This window comes from Rattus rattus, chromosome 6, assembly GCF_011064425.1.
Source record: "Rattus rattus isolate New Zealand chromosome 6, Rrattus_CSIRO_v1, whole genome shotgun sequence".
Lineage (NCBI taxonomy): Eukaryota > Metazoa > Chordata > Mammalia > Rodentia > Muridae > Rattus > Rattus rattus.
Window position 1 is genome coordinate 111,802,803 of NC_046159.1, and position 17,648 is coordinate 111,820,450.

At 36.8% G+C, this 17,648-nt stretch overlaps 1 protein-coding gene and 1 pseudogene across 1 annotated transcript in view; one reads left to right on the forward strand and one right to left on the reverse strand.

Moving 5' to 3' along the window:
- The window catches only part of Grm8 (glutamate metabotropic receptor 8), an 805,433-nt gene that overhangs the window by 429,619 nt on the left and 358,166 nt on the right, over window positions 1-17,648 (forward strand). The gene's annotated exons all lie outside the window — the stretch shown is intronic.
- On the reverse strand, window positions 17,491-17,608 carry LOC116904746 (annotated as a pseudogene).

Sequence of the window (17,648 nt, forward strand, 5' to 3'; positions counted from 1 at the left end):
AATTTTTCTGATATTTTAGAGAATGCCAGGCCAAAGGTCCTAGAAGTGAATTTTGACAATATAACTTACTGGTACTTTCAATGCCCCCTTTAGCCACCTGTCCCTTTGGCTTTCTCTGATCGGCTAATCATGCCCTTGTACAGTCCACCAGTTGTTCCTTAATAACTCAGGTACACAGAGGGCTTTGACAGTCTAAGATTGAATTGTATGTTCTTTGGTGCAAGTCCTTACAAACACTTATGCTAAGGGAACATTTTTTCTTCTCACGGTCGGATTTAGATGTTTCAAGAGGTGTGTTCAAAAGGAGAACAAGGTTGTGGAATCTTGATTCTGTTTGCTTTTGTATGTTAGTTATCTACTGACCTAGAGAAGCCTCCATTTTGTGTTTCCATAGAGAAAGAATTCAAAGCCAGCTTAAACCACCGTTTAAAAATAATAAAATAATTTGTGAAAGACAGAAGTTAGATCATGAGTCACTTATGGAAAGGGGGTAGCATATCATTCCAATCTCACTTTAGTTCTGGACTTCTTGAAGAACTTAAATGGAAGAGTTTCTTTCCTTTCCATCATAGATAGGAGCCCAGGGAGGCTAGGAGATATTTCTTTAGTGTTTTTAGATGCTTGCATTACACTGTAATTCCAGGAGACTGTATATAAATGCAGAAAGCCTGGAATTTCAGACCCTCAGTGCTGACCAAGCAGAGCAGAGAAACAGAAGAAGCAAGCTGATATTGCCAGCACTTGGCTATCACTAGAATTTGCAGCCCTTATTTTCTTAGGAAAAATGCCTTTTCTCTTTTCCCTAAAGATTAATTTTCTCAAAGGTCAGTTGTCATCCTGCTATAACTGTGCGTTAAAATGTGGAATTCATAAAATTAGACCTAGTTAAATGCTGAAGCAACTCACATAGTACATTATCTTGTGATGGAATTTTTAAAATTAGTGTGTTTAAGGTATAAGTAATATTTACAACTGGACACCTATTGAAATGCTCGTTCTTGCAACAGTGGTTATCTTTCATAATCCATTTGAAACATCCTTCACGGTCCCGTTAACTTTAAGAGGGTATAGATTCCTCCTTGGGATTTTTAAGAGAAGCACTACAAGCCTTTGATTTTCTTCAGCCCTGTTTGAAAGATGAAGATGTCAGGATGGATGACAGCTAATGAACTGGATGTTCAATAGTTCATCACCTTGGTTTTTCCTGAAACCATTCCTTGTCCTTGCCTGGTAAATTGAAATCACTTGACTTTGTTGCAATACCTGACAGGAGTCAAATCTCTAAAATATCCAGGCACAGTAACTTCTTTTAGCATCACAAATCTTGGGCTGTCCGTACCTGTTAGGTCAGTAGGTTAAGGCAAGAAAAGATGAGACCACAGTTGCGTTCTATCTGGCCCTTGTTGGGTCTGTGCACACCAATGACACGTGTTCTGGACATAGATCCTTTCACTGTGACACTAGAAAAAGGACTAAAGAGAAGTTTGTGCACAGAGCAGTATAAATGATTTATATTCTCAGAGAAATACTCATACAATAAGCCCATGCATGACTGACCATTTGTGTTTTATTCTGTAAATTGCACTTACGATATTTTTGTTTATTGAAGCAATGTTAATGCCAAGATATAACTGAATTATAAAGTGGCTGTACCCTGTATTTTTGTATAAAATGGTGAAATAGTCTCCATAAATAAAAGTTTAAATAATACCAATTGATTTATTTTATGTGACATTCTAGTATAGACTGTATTAAGGGAAATAGCCTAAATGAAGAATTTAGGATACTTGATACAGCACACACTTCAGCCATAACTTACTAATAATATTGTCCAAGTATATACTATTTCCCAAATATTCAATGAAACCAAGCCTTATTAGTAATAACTGTGACACCTTTTAGTTATGTCTATAGATTGTTAAAAAAACAAATAAATCAATACCATAATAGTAAAGTACACATCTATTTGGCTTTTGTAATTTTATTTGTTTATTTTATGAGAAAAATCTTAGTCTGTAGCCCAGGCTATCCTAAACCTGGCTATCTTTCTACCATGATCTCTTATGTGCTTGGATTATAAAATATGCATAGGTTGCTTTCTATTCATTAAATCTTGGATTTTATCAACCCAAAACCATTTGATTAATTTTTGCTAATTGCTAATTTTCATATATGACACCACAAAAACCATGGTGATCAAATAAAAGAAAGAGAAATGAAATAACCACAAAAGTTCATAATAACTAATCTTGGTAGGTGTTTCAAAGCAAAAATAGCATCCTTTCAAAGAGAATAGGGCACTTGACTGGGATTATGAGACAGATGGGGATTACATTTAGAAGAGCTGTCATCTGAGGCCTGAAGTTTGTGCACTTCCCAGACTGACTGAAGAAGAGACCATGCATGTTGAGACTGTGGAGTGGCCACTCATGACTGTGTAGGCTTCGATCTACCTTTAAATAGTGGAATTACATTCCATTATTATTTATTACCAATTTATTGTAGCACAAGAGGGACATATCAGTTATTGTTTGTGTCATTCTTTGGAATTGTAGTTAATTGAATTCCTTGTAATTCTTCTTATTTTTGTTAGTTCAATGTTTAATACACCATTTATTCATATATAGTGAGTACATGAGTGTTTCATCTATCAGATGCTATCCCTGGTAGTTCTCTCTTTCAAAAGACAGAATTTTGACCGGAAAAATGGAGAGGGGTTTCCAGGCAACTTGTATTTCACTGCCTATAAATTTCAGTGATAGACAATTAGACTTTGATTTCTTTGGATGTAAGCTTTTATTATGTTAGCAAGTGGTCGCGTAAAAGTTCTGATGAAAATGAAATGAGCTGATCTCCAACGGAACTTGTTAAAGTTGCCAGGTGTATCCTTGTCAATCCCTTTCCTTGCCTGTGCTCTTATTCAACCACCTTATCAATCTATTTGAGATGTTGATCCAGCATTCCATGTGTGGCTATAACCTATCCCTTTCAGGGTGAGCAGGTGTATGTGCTTCAAAGCTAAGAAACATTTACTGTGCAATTTGCTTTAAAACAGCGTATACCTCTGTCATTTGAATTAATGTCCAGAAGTTAGACCAGAAACAGCTCTGACACTTAGATACCATTTCTTTGTCTTTGTTTGTTTGTCTGAAAACACTCTTGTGCCGAATGGCATTCTGAGGCCAATACTTAAAAATCACCTGAGACCAAAAGCTGTCAATAAACTTTCATCTTTGGAAAACATTATCTTTTCAAAGAAACTAAATGACTCTTAAAGATACAGATATTTAGTGTCATTGGAAAGTAATTCATTATGAACGGAGTTTAATGCTTATCTGGATGAGTGTCACAGTGGTAAGTTTATGTGTACTTGGCACTTGGTGAATGGAATATCTCTCCAGATGGAATAATGCTTGGTTGGTGTTCAAGGTGTCCTTTTCCTTTGAAGAAGATTGTCCTGTAGCGAATAACTTCAATTTTGACTTGCTTGTATCATTCCAGTATACACATGATTTAATGTTAAGTAGCTCTCTGATGCTGTCGATGTACTTTCTCTTGAAGCATCAGTGATGTTTTGTATCTGTATTTAGAGGACATCTGAAACTGCTAACCATAAAAATAACATACAGTTACTAAATGTAATTATAATCTCCTCAGTGTTCTGGGTTTCCTTTTTGGTGCTTCTTATATCCATGAATAATAATGATTCAAAGATCATCATTACATGTGTTGAAAACTACTTTGGAGCTATGAAGGCTTGTGACTTTAATACTGAAATATTAAGCTTACCCATTCTGGGTTTTCAACCTGGCTATACTGAGCTATCTTCGGGATAATTGAATCTTTGGTGGTTGAGACTTTTTAATTCTGAATCCCACTGTTGTTTGAATCACTTATGACTACAACTACCTTTCATGGTCAGTGCACTGAGGACATACTAACAAATACAGTGAAAGTATTTCACATAACTAAACCACCCTCACAGGTTCTGTGTTTCCTGCTTCCTTAACTTTTTCCTTGGTGTCATGATGTAAGGCAGGTGCCTTATGAAACATGCGCTTTCCTTAACCAGACCTCGTCACTGTGTTAAGCTTCATGTATCCTCAAGGATCAATCAGTTTTCATCTACTGCCCACATAATGCCTATGTGTACTGGTACATATGGCATTAATATCCCAGTAATTGGAAGCAGAGACAGGTAGATCTCAGCCTGGTTTTACACAGTGAATTCCATATTAGGCAAGGCTCAAAGTGAGACCACGTCTCAAGGAAATCCTGTTTTTATTGGCGAAGATATGCATACTAGTAGTTTTTCTTTTCTTTCTATCAGTTTTTTTCTGAATACCATTAGAGTGTTAGGAGTGAGGATTAGATAGTGTGTGTGGATACATCACAATAAGCAAGGGCTATTTGTCTGAAATTTATGTATGTTGGTATATTCTGATTCTTGATAGTATTGTCCTCTGTAGATTGATATATCCTTTCTCGGTGCAACAACATACCAGGAACCTATGAACCATGCCTTCTTTCCAAAGTTAACCCTGGTTTAGGAGAGGGTCTCCTGAATCTGGGCACTTAACTCAGGATTTCCTGGGCTGCTTGGGAAAGCATTTTCTGTGTACTTCCCAGATGGGATGACCTGAACGAAAACATAGCAACACTGTGATCTGCATTCCCATTATCTCCAGTGTGGTTGTGCTAAAGGTGGGCCCTTTAGGAAACAATTAGACTTTGGGAGGTCACAAGAGTGGAAGATCTATGATCTGATTAGTTCTTTATATGAAGGGAAGGATACACCTTAACTCCCCTTTCATTTCTCTGGTAGAGCAAGAAGGTAGCTATCTGTGAATCAGAAAGATCATCCTTACCTGATCATGCCTATACTATACACCAATCCTGGACTTCCAGCTTCCTGAACATTAAGAAACCAATAACCATGATTTAAACTACCTGTTCTATAATAGCTTCTTACAGCAGTACAAAGAAACTGAAACATCTAGTGTCCTGCAGGACATGCAGGCAATGTTACCCTTCAGCTTGGTAAAGAAGACCGAAGGATAGAAAGAATGATTACTAATAGTTTACTAGTTCTAACATCTAACCTCAGCTTTTCTGGGGTAATAGCTGTTGCCTACTATTATGTTTCTATATCTTTCTTTCTGACTCCTTGATACAGTCCTTCTAACAGCTTTCTTTAGTGCAGAAAAGCACAATTTTGGTGTTTAAATGCCTAAGTGTCCTGATCCCTAATCTGCCCTTGGCTAGCCAAGAGACTGGTTGTGTAAGACTCCTTAAATTTCAGCAGAGTTAACTGAATTTGCCTCAGCATTAAATTTAAGAATATCATGTGACATCCCAGTACACATTAAAATTGACAATATCCCTTTAGTCTTTCACATAAAATCATGCTATTTTTGAGATCCTGCAATATTCATAAACCATCATTGAATTTTCTGAAATTCAAACAGCACATTAAGATATGGCAGTAAATATGATTTATGGGGTGATACGTCTTTTTGGCATGTGCTATAGATTTTAATTCTTGGTTATTATTATCTAGGATATCATTGCAAAGTGCTTGAGAATAAGCTAATGGAAAAATATTTATATTAAATAAAAGTAAAAATATAATGCCTCTTCTAAATTTTGAGGGGGTGACTAATCCATGATTCAGAAAAGTAGAAGTCATTCATCATTCATTTACTTTATGTAATAGAAGCTTCACGTGAATACTTTCTCAGTTGAAAAGTTATGCTTGATTGCATAAGTCTAGGTTAAAAATAAAAACATTAGCTAAATAGAGTATTTACATATGAGAAAAGAAAAACACAAGTTGCCAATTCAACTCAGCTGTATACTGCATGATTGTAAACATATTTCTTTTTTATTTAATTGACCAGAGATTGACTATAGTCAGATTTGTCTAACTTTAAATGAATGAATTAAACTACATTCACTATGGGTTGATAAGTAGAAGATATTTATTGTGCATTCTTAGCTTTATGCAGCTGATGTAACACAGCATTCATTGCTTCCAATGTATGCCATTAGCACAACAGGATATGTGATTTTCAGCACTTGGAAGGCAGGGGCAGATAAATCCCTATCTTGGTCTATATAGAGAATTCAGGCCAGTCTGGGATGCATGGCTATACCTTGTTCTAAAAAAAAAAAATCAGCATTTATGTTTCCTTATAAGTTTTCAATGAAAGCTAAAAATTTAAAGCAATGTCCTGACTTATCAGATATAATAATAATAATAATAATAATAATAATAATAATAATAATAATACCAAAATGATGTATCTCATTTAATTTTTGTACTTCTAACAAAGCTCTCGTTTGGAGAATCCCATCATAAAGAGTGAAAGGCTGATGAGCCTGCAGGGTTGCCTTACGAGTCTTCTCCAGGATCTGTGCATTCCCTGGCATTTTCCTGAGGAAGACAGCCTTGGCTAGAGGTCTGGAACATTCATGGCTAACATACATCTGTTCAATTTGGTTATCTTTTAATTTTACTAATGTTTGGGTTAAGAAGAAAGAAACTCTGTTGGCTTCCTTAAGAACTTAGGAGAGCTGAAGATTTAAAAAATATTCCTTAGTTGCTAATCACAAGGGTAAAGGAAATAACAAAACAGCTTACAGCTTATATTCTTGGAAAGTTTGGATAATAAAATATTTCCAGTGATGTCTTAAGTGATATTGCATAATGACTTACCTGTGTTTGGGACACATGAGATAACTATGAGTTAATAAATACAGAGTGGAGACTATGAGGGGTTAAGTCATAACCCGTCTCAGATGCCACTTTTACATGGGACATGACATATACCATTGTTTTTATATGACATATTATCTTCTTTATTCCCAAGGCTCTTCGTGACACTTGACAAGAAGAAGGGATAAAGAGAGAAATAATATTATTAGACAATGATGACTTCCTAAAATATAGACCAACAAGCTTGTGGAAGAGTGTCTTTGATTTTATTTTATTCATCATTGATTATGACTCCTTTTGTCCTCAGGTGCATTTGTGACATTCATGTGAAACTAATTATTGTTAACCCGTGACACAGTGTTAAGGCAGCCATGAGACACATAGAGCGTCATCTCCTCACTAATAATACCCTTAAGCTGTCTGCCTTGGGGAAACCAGAGGTGAAAAAATGAGGGAGGAACAATAGCTACTCAACTTAAGGAACTGTAGTGATAGCAACAATGAAAATGTTTTTAATATGAATAATGTTATCTTTTGTTTTGTATAAAACCAAATGAAAGCATTTTAGGTGTCCTATTTTGAGTGAATAGAGACATGCACTCCAAATAAAGCTCTCCTCCTCCTCTTCGTCCTCTTCCTCCTCTTCATCCTCCTCCTCTTCCTCTTCCTCTTCCTCTTCCTCCTCCTTCTCCTTCTTCTTCTCTCTTTCTCTCTCTCTCTGTCTGTTTCTCTCTCTGTCTCTCTATCCTGCCTCTCTCACATACACACAAACACACACACACACACACACACACACACACACACACACGAAATAGACAGACAGACAGGCAGGCAGGCAGGCAGGCAGGCAGAGAGATAGATAGATAGATAGATAGATAGATAGATAGATAGATAGATAGATAGATAGATAGATAGAAAGAAAGAAATATGCATAAATTGTCCTGTGTAGTAGTAATCCATCATCAGTGGTGCTGTCTATCCTGGAAAGTCTTGATTTCATTTTCAACAAACTGTATGTTATTATGACAACTCATGCTTATTTCATGTCCTTAGAGGATTGAATTGTAAAACATGACACAGTAGACACCTTTGAGGACTTTCTGTGAATTGACTTCTTAATAGGTGGCGCAGTTGGCCTAGAATGGTCAGGAGACTTGCAGGAATATCTTCAGGGACAAAGAACTAAAGCTTTTAATTCCTCAACCACATAACAGGACAGTGTATAGAACTATGAGTGGAGCATAAAGACAGAAAAGAAGATTGTCTTATAATTAGTTGATTAACTGTACAGAAGCCTATAATTAATGGATTGGCGCACAAATATGGAAGTTTGCAGTGGTATGTAGTAGACCTTCAGCTTATTTAGTTAGTGTTTGTTTCCCCCACTGTTTTAGATGAAGAGAAAGAAGAGGTGCTAATCGAAAATGTGGATGGGTGGGAATACAAACTCAGCATGATCGCTTATTCCTCTCTTCTGTTCATTAGGTTAACAGTATAGCCCTATCCTAGAGACTGCAAATGTTAAGAGTCTTCCTGCTATGCAAATGAGGTGAAGGTTGAGGTGTAAGTTCTCCATTGTCAGGAGCACCTTTCTGGAAAGCCTCATTTCTAATATGTACTATACAAGAGAGCGGCCTCTAGAGATAGATGATTTCAGAGCCTTGGCATCTGACTTCCGTATGACATGTGATCAGTGTACAACATGCATTGGTGTCAAAGACTTACAATGGAAAGCAACATATATGATATTTTCAAGTTTATACTGATTATATTATGAAATGATAATATTTTTATTTATGTATAATATATATTTCTAAAATTAAATTTTTCTTGTTTTTTTCTAATTTAACTAGCATGGCTGCTAAAAACTAAAATGTGGACTCCTTTATATTTGTTGTTGGATAACATTGCAGTAAGTGAGGGCTAGAAACTCAGATGAAATGACAATACCACGTATCAAGGAGAGAAAATAAGAGAGCACACTATATGTTACCCCACTATTATATCTCTAGGACTTTGCAACTATTACACAGTGATTACTTGCTCAGTGTATGTCATTTTAACAATGAGTTGTATCACTGCATTTAGGTCCAAAATATATCAGATTGGGTGATGGATCAAATTTAACAATAATGTATTGTATCCTAAATTTTCCTTGTAGGAAAACTACAGGACTGTGAAATCAGTTATATCAGAAGAATGGTTACACTAGAAAAATAGAGGGTTGACGAGGAGGTTCAGCAAGTGAAGGGCTTTCCACGTAGGTCTGATGACCTGAATTCAATTTCTGGAACCCATATAGGTAGAAGGAGAGAACTGATCCCTAAAAGTTGTACTAATATCCCCAGATGCATGCTTGGACTTATAACACACACACACACACACACACACACACACACACACACACACACACACCCCACACGCCTGGGCATACACATGCACACACATACACGCACTCACACATACACACAAAAATAAATTTATGTAAATTTTCTAAGTCTTAAAGAGAGTATATCTACACAGTTAGTTACAGTCCAGCCAAGGCTACAAGGTAAACATTTTTCTACATTTTAAAATACTCAATGTAAAATAAAACACGATTTTCTTTTGTCATTTGTTCAATTCATGCTAATTATATGATGAACCCACTACAAAATTCAACAGAATATTTGATTTGGCTGATAAAAATATACTTCAAAGAGCAGAGGTAGTGACTTAGTATATGTCTAAATCCAGCCATTTTTTTGGGAGCCCACTCAGTTTATAATTCCTGTAAGACAATCCCATTTCAGCATTTTGAATAGAGTTGTGTGCATGAACTGAAGAATAAGAAAAATGTGTTAACAATATTGATGTAAACTACATGTGTGTGCAAATGGCAAGTAGCCATGTAGATGACTCTGTCCATGGAAAGTATACTGTTAGAAGGAATCAGTATCACATAGAAGGAATCAGTATCACATGCAGAGGTAGTGAGGAAAAATGAGGCTAGGTCAAGAGCACGAAGGGAAGCAATCAGAAAAGTTATCAGTCAGGAAAGTATGGCTTTGCATCAGCAGCTGAGAGGAAGCGTGGAAGGTATGAGGGTTCTTAGCAGTGCTCTGGCTGAACGTGGTCCAAGAATAAAAGGGTAAGATGTCCCTTTTTCATTGAATAACTAGGGGGTTAATGGTGTCCCTAACAAGAGCAGTTTTAATGGACTGATGGACAATGAAGCCAGAGAACAGTGGATTAAAAAGCAACAGTGAGGAGATGAAGTGCAGCAGGCGAGAGGAGATAATTCTTATTGAAAGTCTTGTCTGACATATTGATATCATGAATCTCTTGACATGATGCCCTTGGAAGGACACAATATCATTTCTGTGTGATTCCTGATAAAACTCAAGATGTTTTCAAATTTCAGTCATGAGAAAAATAAGCAACAAACCCAACTGAAGGTCATTCAACAAAGTAACTAATGAAGGCTCTTGAAAGGCGCTAAGGTTATGCAGAGTAAATGGAACTGATACCGAGCACAGGGAACTACAGAGAAATGGTGACTCATTGCAGTGCAGGAACCTGGACTGGACCCTGGAAGAGAACACAAGATGAATGCAAGCTGGTGGAATCTGAAATGCCTTTCATTGCATTGTCTCGCACCAATTATTTTCTGGTTCGACAGTGCGTTGACTTTAGGGGACATTGCAAAGGGTTATATGGAGAGTTCACTAACTTCTGAATTTTCCTGTAGGTCTAAAATTAGTTCAGAAACAGATTTTGCTCGGAGAGGAACAGGAGAAATGGGAAAGGTTGGAAGCAGCATGGGGCCGAGGAGAATTTCAAATTAGCTGAGGAGATAAAAATGATTGGTAATATTTCTAGGAGATTATCATATGGTGTGTACTATGCCAAATGCCTTGTGGAAAAATTTTAATTGTTCGAACCTAACTATATGATGGAGAAAATCTGTCTTTGCTGCTCGCCGTTCTACTTTTAAACATACAGAACGGAGACATGAATGAGTTTAAATAGGATACACAAACAGCAAGTGGCAGAGTTGGCATTATGAAGCTGACTTGCAAATTCGCTATATTTTCTATAAGATGGCCTATAGTTCTACATGTTTGAAAGCTTGTTTATTTTGTATATCTGTGTGTGTGTGTGTGTGTGTGTGTGTGTGTGTGTGTGAATGTGCATGTATGAGTGCCTACATCTATGTATATGTATCATGTATACATGTCTGGTGCCTGGAGAGGATAGACAAGGGAACCTGAGCCCCTGAATTTGAAGTTATGGGATATTGTAAGCGGCCATAGTGATGCCTGGAACCAAAGTTAGGACATCTTCAAGAGCATCAAGTGCTATTAATCACTTAGCCATCCTCCCAGTCTTCAATTAGATATCTTTAACTAATTAAAGCACAGAAGAGGAAAAGAAAACACAAGACAAGGACAAGATAGAAAGTCGAGTGCCAAATCCAGCATGTGAATAAAGTAAATGGAGTTGGCTCCTACTGTGGACACTGCATTCATAGTGAAGGTGAGAGAAACCTAAGGAGCAGGCAGACAGGCAGTGAATGTAAGCCGTGCTAGGTGGAGATTTGGAGAGCTCTCAGGTGATCTTTAGTTTCTTGGTGAAGTAGGAGCTCATCAGCTCCACCAACATCCAGTTAGATAACAGTAATGTTGAATATCGGAGGGAGTGGAGAGATTGTAGTTAGCTAATGTGGAGGGAAGGGAAGAGAACTGGTAAAGAACACTGAGAGGGTAGCCAGGCTGCATTAAAGGCAAGGGGGCAAGAACACACTGAGCAGCATGTCGACTGTCTTTGTGGAGGTGTGACTTCTGCAGTGTGTTCTGTAGCTCTTGCCATGCACTGTTAGTTTCATTCAGACGTGGAGTTTTGCTGGGTGCTCGCTTAATAAAGTAATTTATTAAGAAATAGAAAGACGTTGATAAGAAATTAGTAAGATAAGTAAACGCAAATCTAGTAGAAACAGTTGTTGGCAGGAGAAGGCAGCTGAGGAAAATTTAGAGCAGTCAGTTTATTGCTTCAAGTTTCTTTAATTACTAATGCTTTTCATGTAATTACTAAATACTTCTTCTAGTAATTATCTATGACTATATTTTCTAAAGGAGATCTTTGTTTTTATTGTTTGAGAATAATTCATGTTAAAGATATATTTCAATTAATAAGCATGTCTTAAATACGTTCCTAGTTTCATGATACATATTTTTACCTTTTGTATATTATTTTTTTGATTTTCTAGATATGTCTATCCAAATAAACAGCTATTAACTATAAAGTTTTATGAAATTTGAGTATTATTTGAATCTCATTTAAATTAAATAAAATTTAAAATCCATTCTACAATCTTAATAACTAAATTTTAAGTGCCCAATAGCTGCATGTTGCTAGCAGTTACTATATTACACTGTACAGCTATTGAAATTTTAATTATGTTAGAAAATTATATTGGAAGGCACTGCTATAGAAGTTTTTTCTAATTTGGAAGGCTGATGTAGCCTTTCTAATTAATTTTTGCTGAATGCTTGCGGAAGATTTTTTTTAATCCCAAAATGCTAAAAATGTTATGTTAAAGGTTCCTTTTGATTTTTCTATAGGTTTCCTAAAATGTTATTTAAGTTATAAATATATCTGAAATGTTTTGTCATATGAGCTGATCTAAGAACTTGTATACTTTTTAACTTTCTGATCAATAAAGTTTAATGAAGTTGAAACCATTATCTCCAACATTTAATATTCAGCATTAAGTATTTATGTCTTATTTATTGGATATTTATTGTATCTCATTGAATTTTTAGTTAGAATTAACTGCAGTTTGATGAAATGGTTGTCAACTGTTATGAAATGGATTCTGTGTTTTGCAAGTTGTAGGAAAGATAAGTTAATATGTTTTGTATGTTTATGCATGTGCATGTGTGTGTGTGTGTCTATGTGTGTGTGTGTGTGTGTGCGTGTGTGTGTAGAAGAGGAGTAAGGGACTGTAATAAATTATATTGAGACTGTCATGAGTATGCTTGGATGCCTCTCTAGTTTGTTCTCCTGAAAAATCAGCCTTTTTTGTCTCAGTTCAAATCGGTGAGAAGGTGCATAGCAAACCAGGAAGACATCCCGGAAGTCCATTCTAGTTACAGTTTGTGGAAGACGACTCATTCTAAGACATGAGCAGCTGCAGGGAAGAGAGCACTGCTCAGGAGACAGAGTTGACCGACATAAAAATGATTGAATTAGGAGCGTGTCAAGTAGTGACATTTGGAAGGATAACTGTAAATGAGTTAAATTTTCCTCCAGATCTGTCTATAATGACCCAGATTAAAAACAAGAGAAGCCCAGTGTTTGGCAATACGCCATTACCTGAGGGGCACAGTAGTCAAGTTCGAAGTAACTAGATGAGTTCGGGTTTAATAGAGTTGAAATTTAGATTATAAAATATCTTAGCATTGAAGAAAGATTTAGTTACTTGAGACATTACAATGCCAAGATTAATTCTGATACAAGTGCTGTGGTAAAACTATGCCAAACACATATTAAGATAAAGAAAGGGATCTGATAGCCAGCCCATAGTTAGGATCATATTATTGCTAGTATATGAGAAAATTCTTGATTGCTACTCTGTTATGTGAGTCTTAACATTTTTGCATTTTTGAAACAATTTAAATTATATATAAATTATATAAATTGACAGCAGGAGAGGACAAGTGAGGAGAATTTAGAGCAGTCACTGTATTGTTCCAACTTTCTTTTATTACTAATGCTTTTTATGTAATTACTAAACAATTTTTCCAGTAATTATCTATGACTATATTTTCTAAAAGAGAACTTTGTTTTCATTGTTTGAGGATTATTCATGTTTAAGGGTGTAATATAAATTATATATGCATGTGAGTATATATTTATGAGAACATCTAATCATTGAAGAGAGAAACATTTTGTAGAATGCTGAGTACAATTTTAGTATGTTTTAATGATAGACCATATTCCTTTTACAGAACTTACTTGAGACTGTCTGAATCAGCCAAGAAAAATAAAATTTCTAAATTGAAAGATTTGACATTTGATATTTTCCATTGCTACTAAGGATATATAAATTCGTTTAGAGGCAGTAGGCAAGAATACATTATTTTTTCCGTTCTGCAATTACATCTTCAGTTATCTCTTCCTAGAAATGTATTTAGCAGAACAGTTGATGTTTTTCACGTAAAGAACATAATCAAGCCCTAAGCCAATGTACAGAAAATTTAATTTAGATTTCATTGTTTTTCGGACATACTTCCATCCAGGACTCAAGTTATATTTCCTACAATTTGTTGAGAGCAAATGTACCATCTGGAAGCAAATTTTATTGTTTGTCAGGTGAAAATGAGACATATCTGGTAATATTATAGTCGACTAAAATATTTCTTTTTTTTTTTTTTTTGCAGGTAAAATTTCTATTTATTTTTTTTCCTTTTTTTTTTATTAACTTGAGTATTTCTTATTTACATTTCGAATGTTATTCCCTTTCCCGGTTTCCGGGCCAACATCCCCCTAGCCCCCCTCTCCCCTTCTATATGGGTGTTCCCCTCCCCATCCTCCCCCCCTTGCCGCCCTCCCCCCAACAATCTAGTTCACTGGGGGTTCAGTCTTAGCAGGACCCAGGGCTTCCCCTTCCACTGGTGCTCTTACTAGGATATTCATTGCTACCTATGAGGTCAGAGTCCAGGGTCAGTCCATGTATAGTCTTTAGGTAGTGGCTTAGTCCCTGGAAGTTCTGGTTGCTTGGCATTGTTGTACATATGGGGTCTCGAACCCCTTCAAGCTCTTCCAGTTCTTTCTCTGATTCCTTCAACAGGGGGTACTCTTCTAAAATATTTCTAATAAAAATGTTACACTAATAGGATTTTACAGACTTCTTGCACATTCTTTTCTGTTTATTACTCTTCTATATTCTAAGAGAAAATACCTATATCTCAAAGATTTTAAATTTTATTTAGCTGTTATGTTATGTTTAAATGATGGAGTTTAAGACTTTTGAGTAGTAACTCACCTTTGAGTGCCAATTTTATTTTGTTTTTAAGGCTTTGAAAAATTTGATTTGCTGTGTATGTATTTTAGTTTGGAAAATAAAGTGTGTCAAGATGAAATAAAAGAAAAGAGCATCTAATTATTTAACTATATAAAATGAATATAAAATGCTTTCTCTTTATCCTTTTAAAAGTATAGTTTACTTACCTCTGTGAAATTAAGACTTTTCATTGAGGTGAGTTATTGACCCATAGAATCAGAAATGTTCAAACAACCTCCTTTACCCACTCTCCGCAAACGTCTGCTCCTAAAAATCAATTGCTCAAAACTGATGATGGTGACAGTGGTCAGGATGTGCTCAGAGGATGATGAATGAGAGGGAAAGAGTTTTCGTAAATATGTAGCCTCTAGAAAACCTTCTGTGTTTACTGGCAACTGCCCATCAATAATTCTCAGTATATAAACTGAGCTTTAAAAACAAACCAGACAGGGAAAACCTCATAATAGTTTCTGAGGAAACTGGAAAAACATTTTGAAAATATTTAGTAGATATTTGTAACATTGAGTAGGTGATTCACATGGGTATTTCTTATGACAGCATTTCACTGTAATTCTCCTTATTATACAAAAACTAAACTGTAAATACTAAATAGCTCATATGATTGGAATTAAATTAGCAAAAATGTAGTAAAAACTCACAAAAGATAAGGATGAAACATATTATTGAATTAAATTTTCTTTTGACAATTTTATACATTCATATAATGAATTCAATTACTTTTAATTCCTACTTTCTTATCTATCTTATTTTATCTTCCACTCTGGGAACATCCTCCGCTTTCTACACCCGAGATGTTTTCTTTTGTTTCGTGAGTCACTGTGCTTACTCAGGGACATCTGTGTGACTGTAGGTTTAGAAGTATCCAGTGGAGCTTGGTAGGCTCACCAGCAGGTACACAACAGGAGATGACTTTCCTTCTAGAATCTACTAGAGGCCAATTGCTCATCAGAGAATAATAGAGCCCTAAGAGTCCCTCCCTTATCCATGATGGATTGTCAACAGGGCCAAACGTGTACAGGGATGGAACAGGCAACCCGCAGTTGTATGAGTTCATGATTTCAATTGTTTTTTTTTTTTTTCCGTACCCAGAAGACAGAATTTTGTAGACTTTCTCCCTGTCTTTTTTATCTCTTATATCCTTTAGACAACCTCTTCTACAATGTACCTAGAACAGAAGGCATGGGTTTGGATACTTGTATTGCTTACGTCTGAGCAGCCAGTCATCACTTTTGAGTACTTTTGAACAGTCATGTTTCTATCTTCACTGCCATTCACTGGAAAGAGCAGGTTCTCTGGTTATATGATGGGTATAAACAAATATTTTAAATGCTGTTTTGTTAATTTTATTTTGGTTTACTTAATGCTAATTTGGCATAGCAATAGTATGCATTGCCTATCATGCCCACGAGTTGCCCAGGTTTTATCCAGGTTTCCAGTATGAGGCATAGATTCCCTCCTGTGGAGTGAGTCTCAAGAGCAATTGGTTGCCTTTTGACCAATTGTGCCACCATTGCACCTTTGGCTGGCATTTGTCTGGCAGATTGGTATTATAATTCATAAGGTTCACAGCTGACTATGACTGTTGATGCCTTCCTCCAACCTTTCACAGTAGCCAGTATAGCATTTTTTGGTGATATTAAAGCTATCCTTGAGGTAGAAGGTTTCAAGTTCAATTCCAGCTTGATTTCCCTGTATCTTGTAACCAAGATGTGTGGTGTCTTTATCAACAGTCTTAACATAAAACGGTAGGGGAAAAATGTTTCATTGTGTAAGTTATAGTTTGTAACAGTATGTTCCACACTGTAAACTCTTTTGACAACACTTCTTTGCTTGCAAATGTTCACTGTAATGAGCCACTGATCTGTTCTGAGGCCTCGGGTTTCTTCACCAATACTGGAACCTCACTGGAGCTCCTCTTGAATACCCTGTTGTTTCCTTGTGGCATGGAGATCCTACAGTTTTATATCAGTAGGACTGGCTCTGTCACCTGCTTCAGCAGGACCTCATGGGGTAGATGTTGGGGTAGAGCAATTCACAGCCCTGGATCTGGACCTAAGAGGTATCTGTGATGGTCAGCCATGTCACCACGCAGGAGAGGAGTGGCAGGGTCAGCTCTCCCATGCTCATATCCTTGGTGGTGGCTCACGCACAACTACAATCTTCTGTGCCTCTCTCCTGATTACTGCATCTTACTGTGGATGGGGCCAGCTCTTCTGCTGTCACGCTCCCCAGGGTCACCTCTTTCATGATGCCCATGTGAGGGGTGGGGCCAGTTCTTCACAGTCCTCAGACATCAGTACGTCCTCTAGGGATAGCTCAGAAAGGGACATCTGCCTGGCCTTTGGTGGTAACAGGCTCCCACTGCTGCAGGGCCACAAACTCAAACATGGCTCCTAATGGCAGCACAGGCCAGGACTCTATGATGGTTCCAGGTGGCATTACCAGCTACTCACGTTAGGATGTTCCTAGCTGTCTTCAAATCTCCAGTTCTGTCTCTCTTCATCACGCCCACATCCTCCTCTTCATCTTTTTCTTCTCACTTCTCTACCACTTACTTGCTCCCTGTAGTGGTACTCACACTCAGAGTGGTCTCAGAAATGCTTGGTCCTACGTGTGTATTATAGCACTGGACTGGTGGTCATCTCAGGCTAGCTTCCTGTATGAAGCCAGGTTGGTGATTGTCTCAAGCTTACTTTTTTCAGGGAATGTTAGGCTACTAATCACTCAGATGTTCACAGATCAAGGCTTCTCTACTCTCTTCCACCTACTGATGCACATGTCCCTGATGCAGCAGCGACACCTGCGATACCTCTAGGGGCAGGGTATTGGGAATTTTTAAGGAGAAATAAGGTGTCATGACTA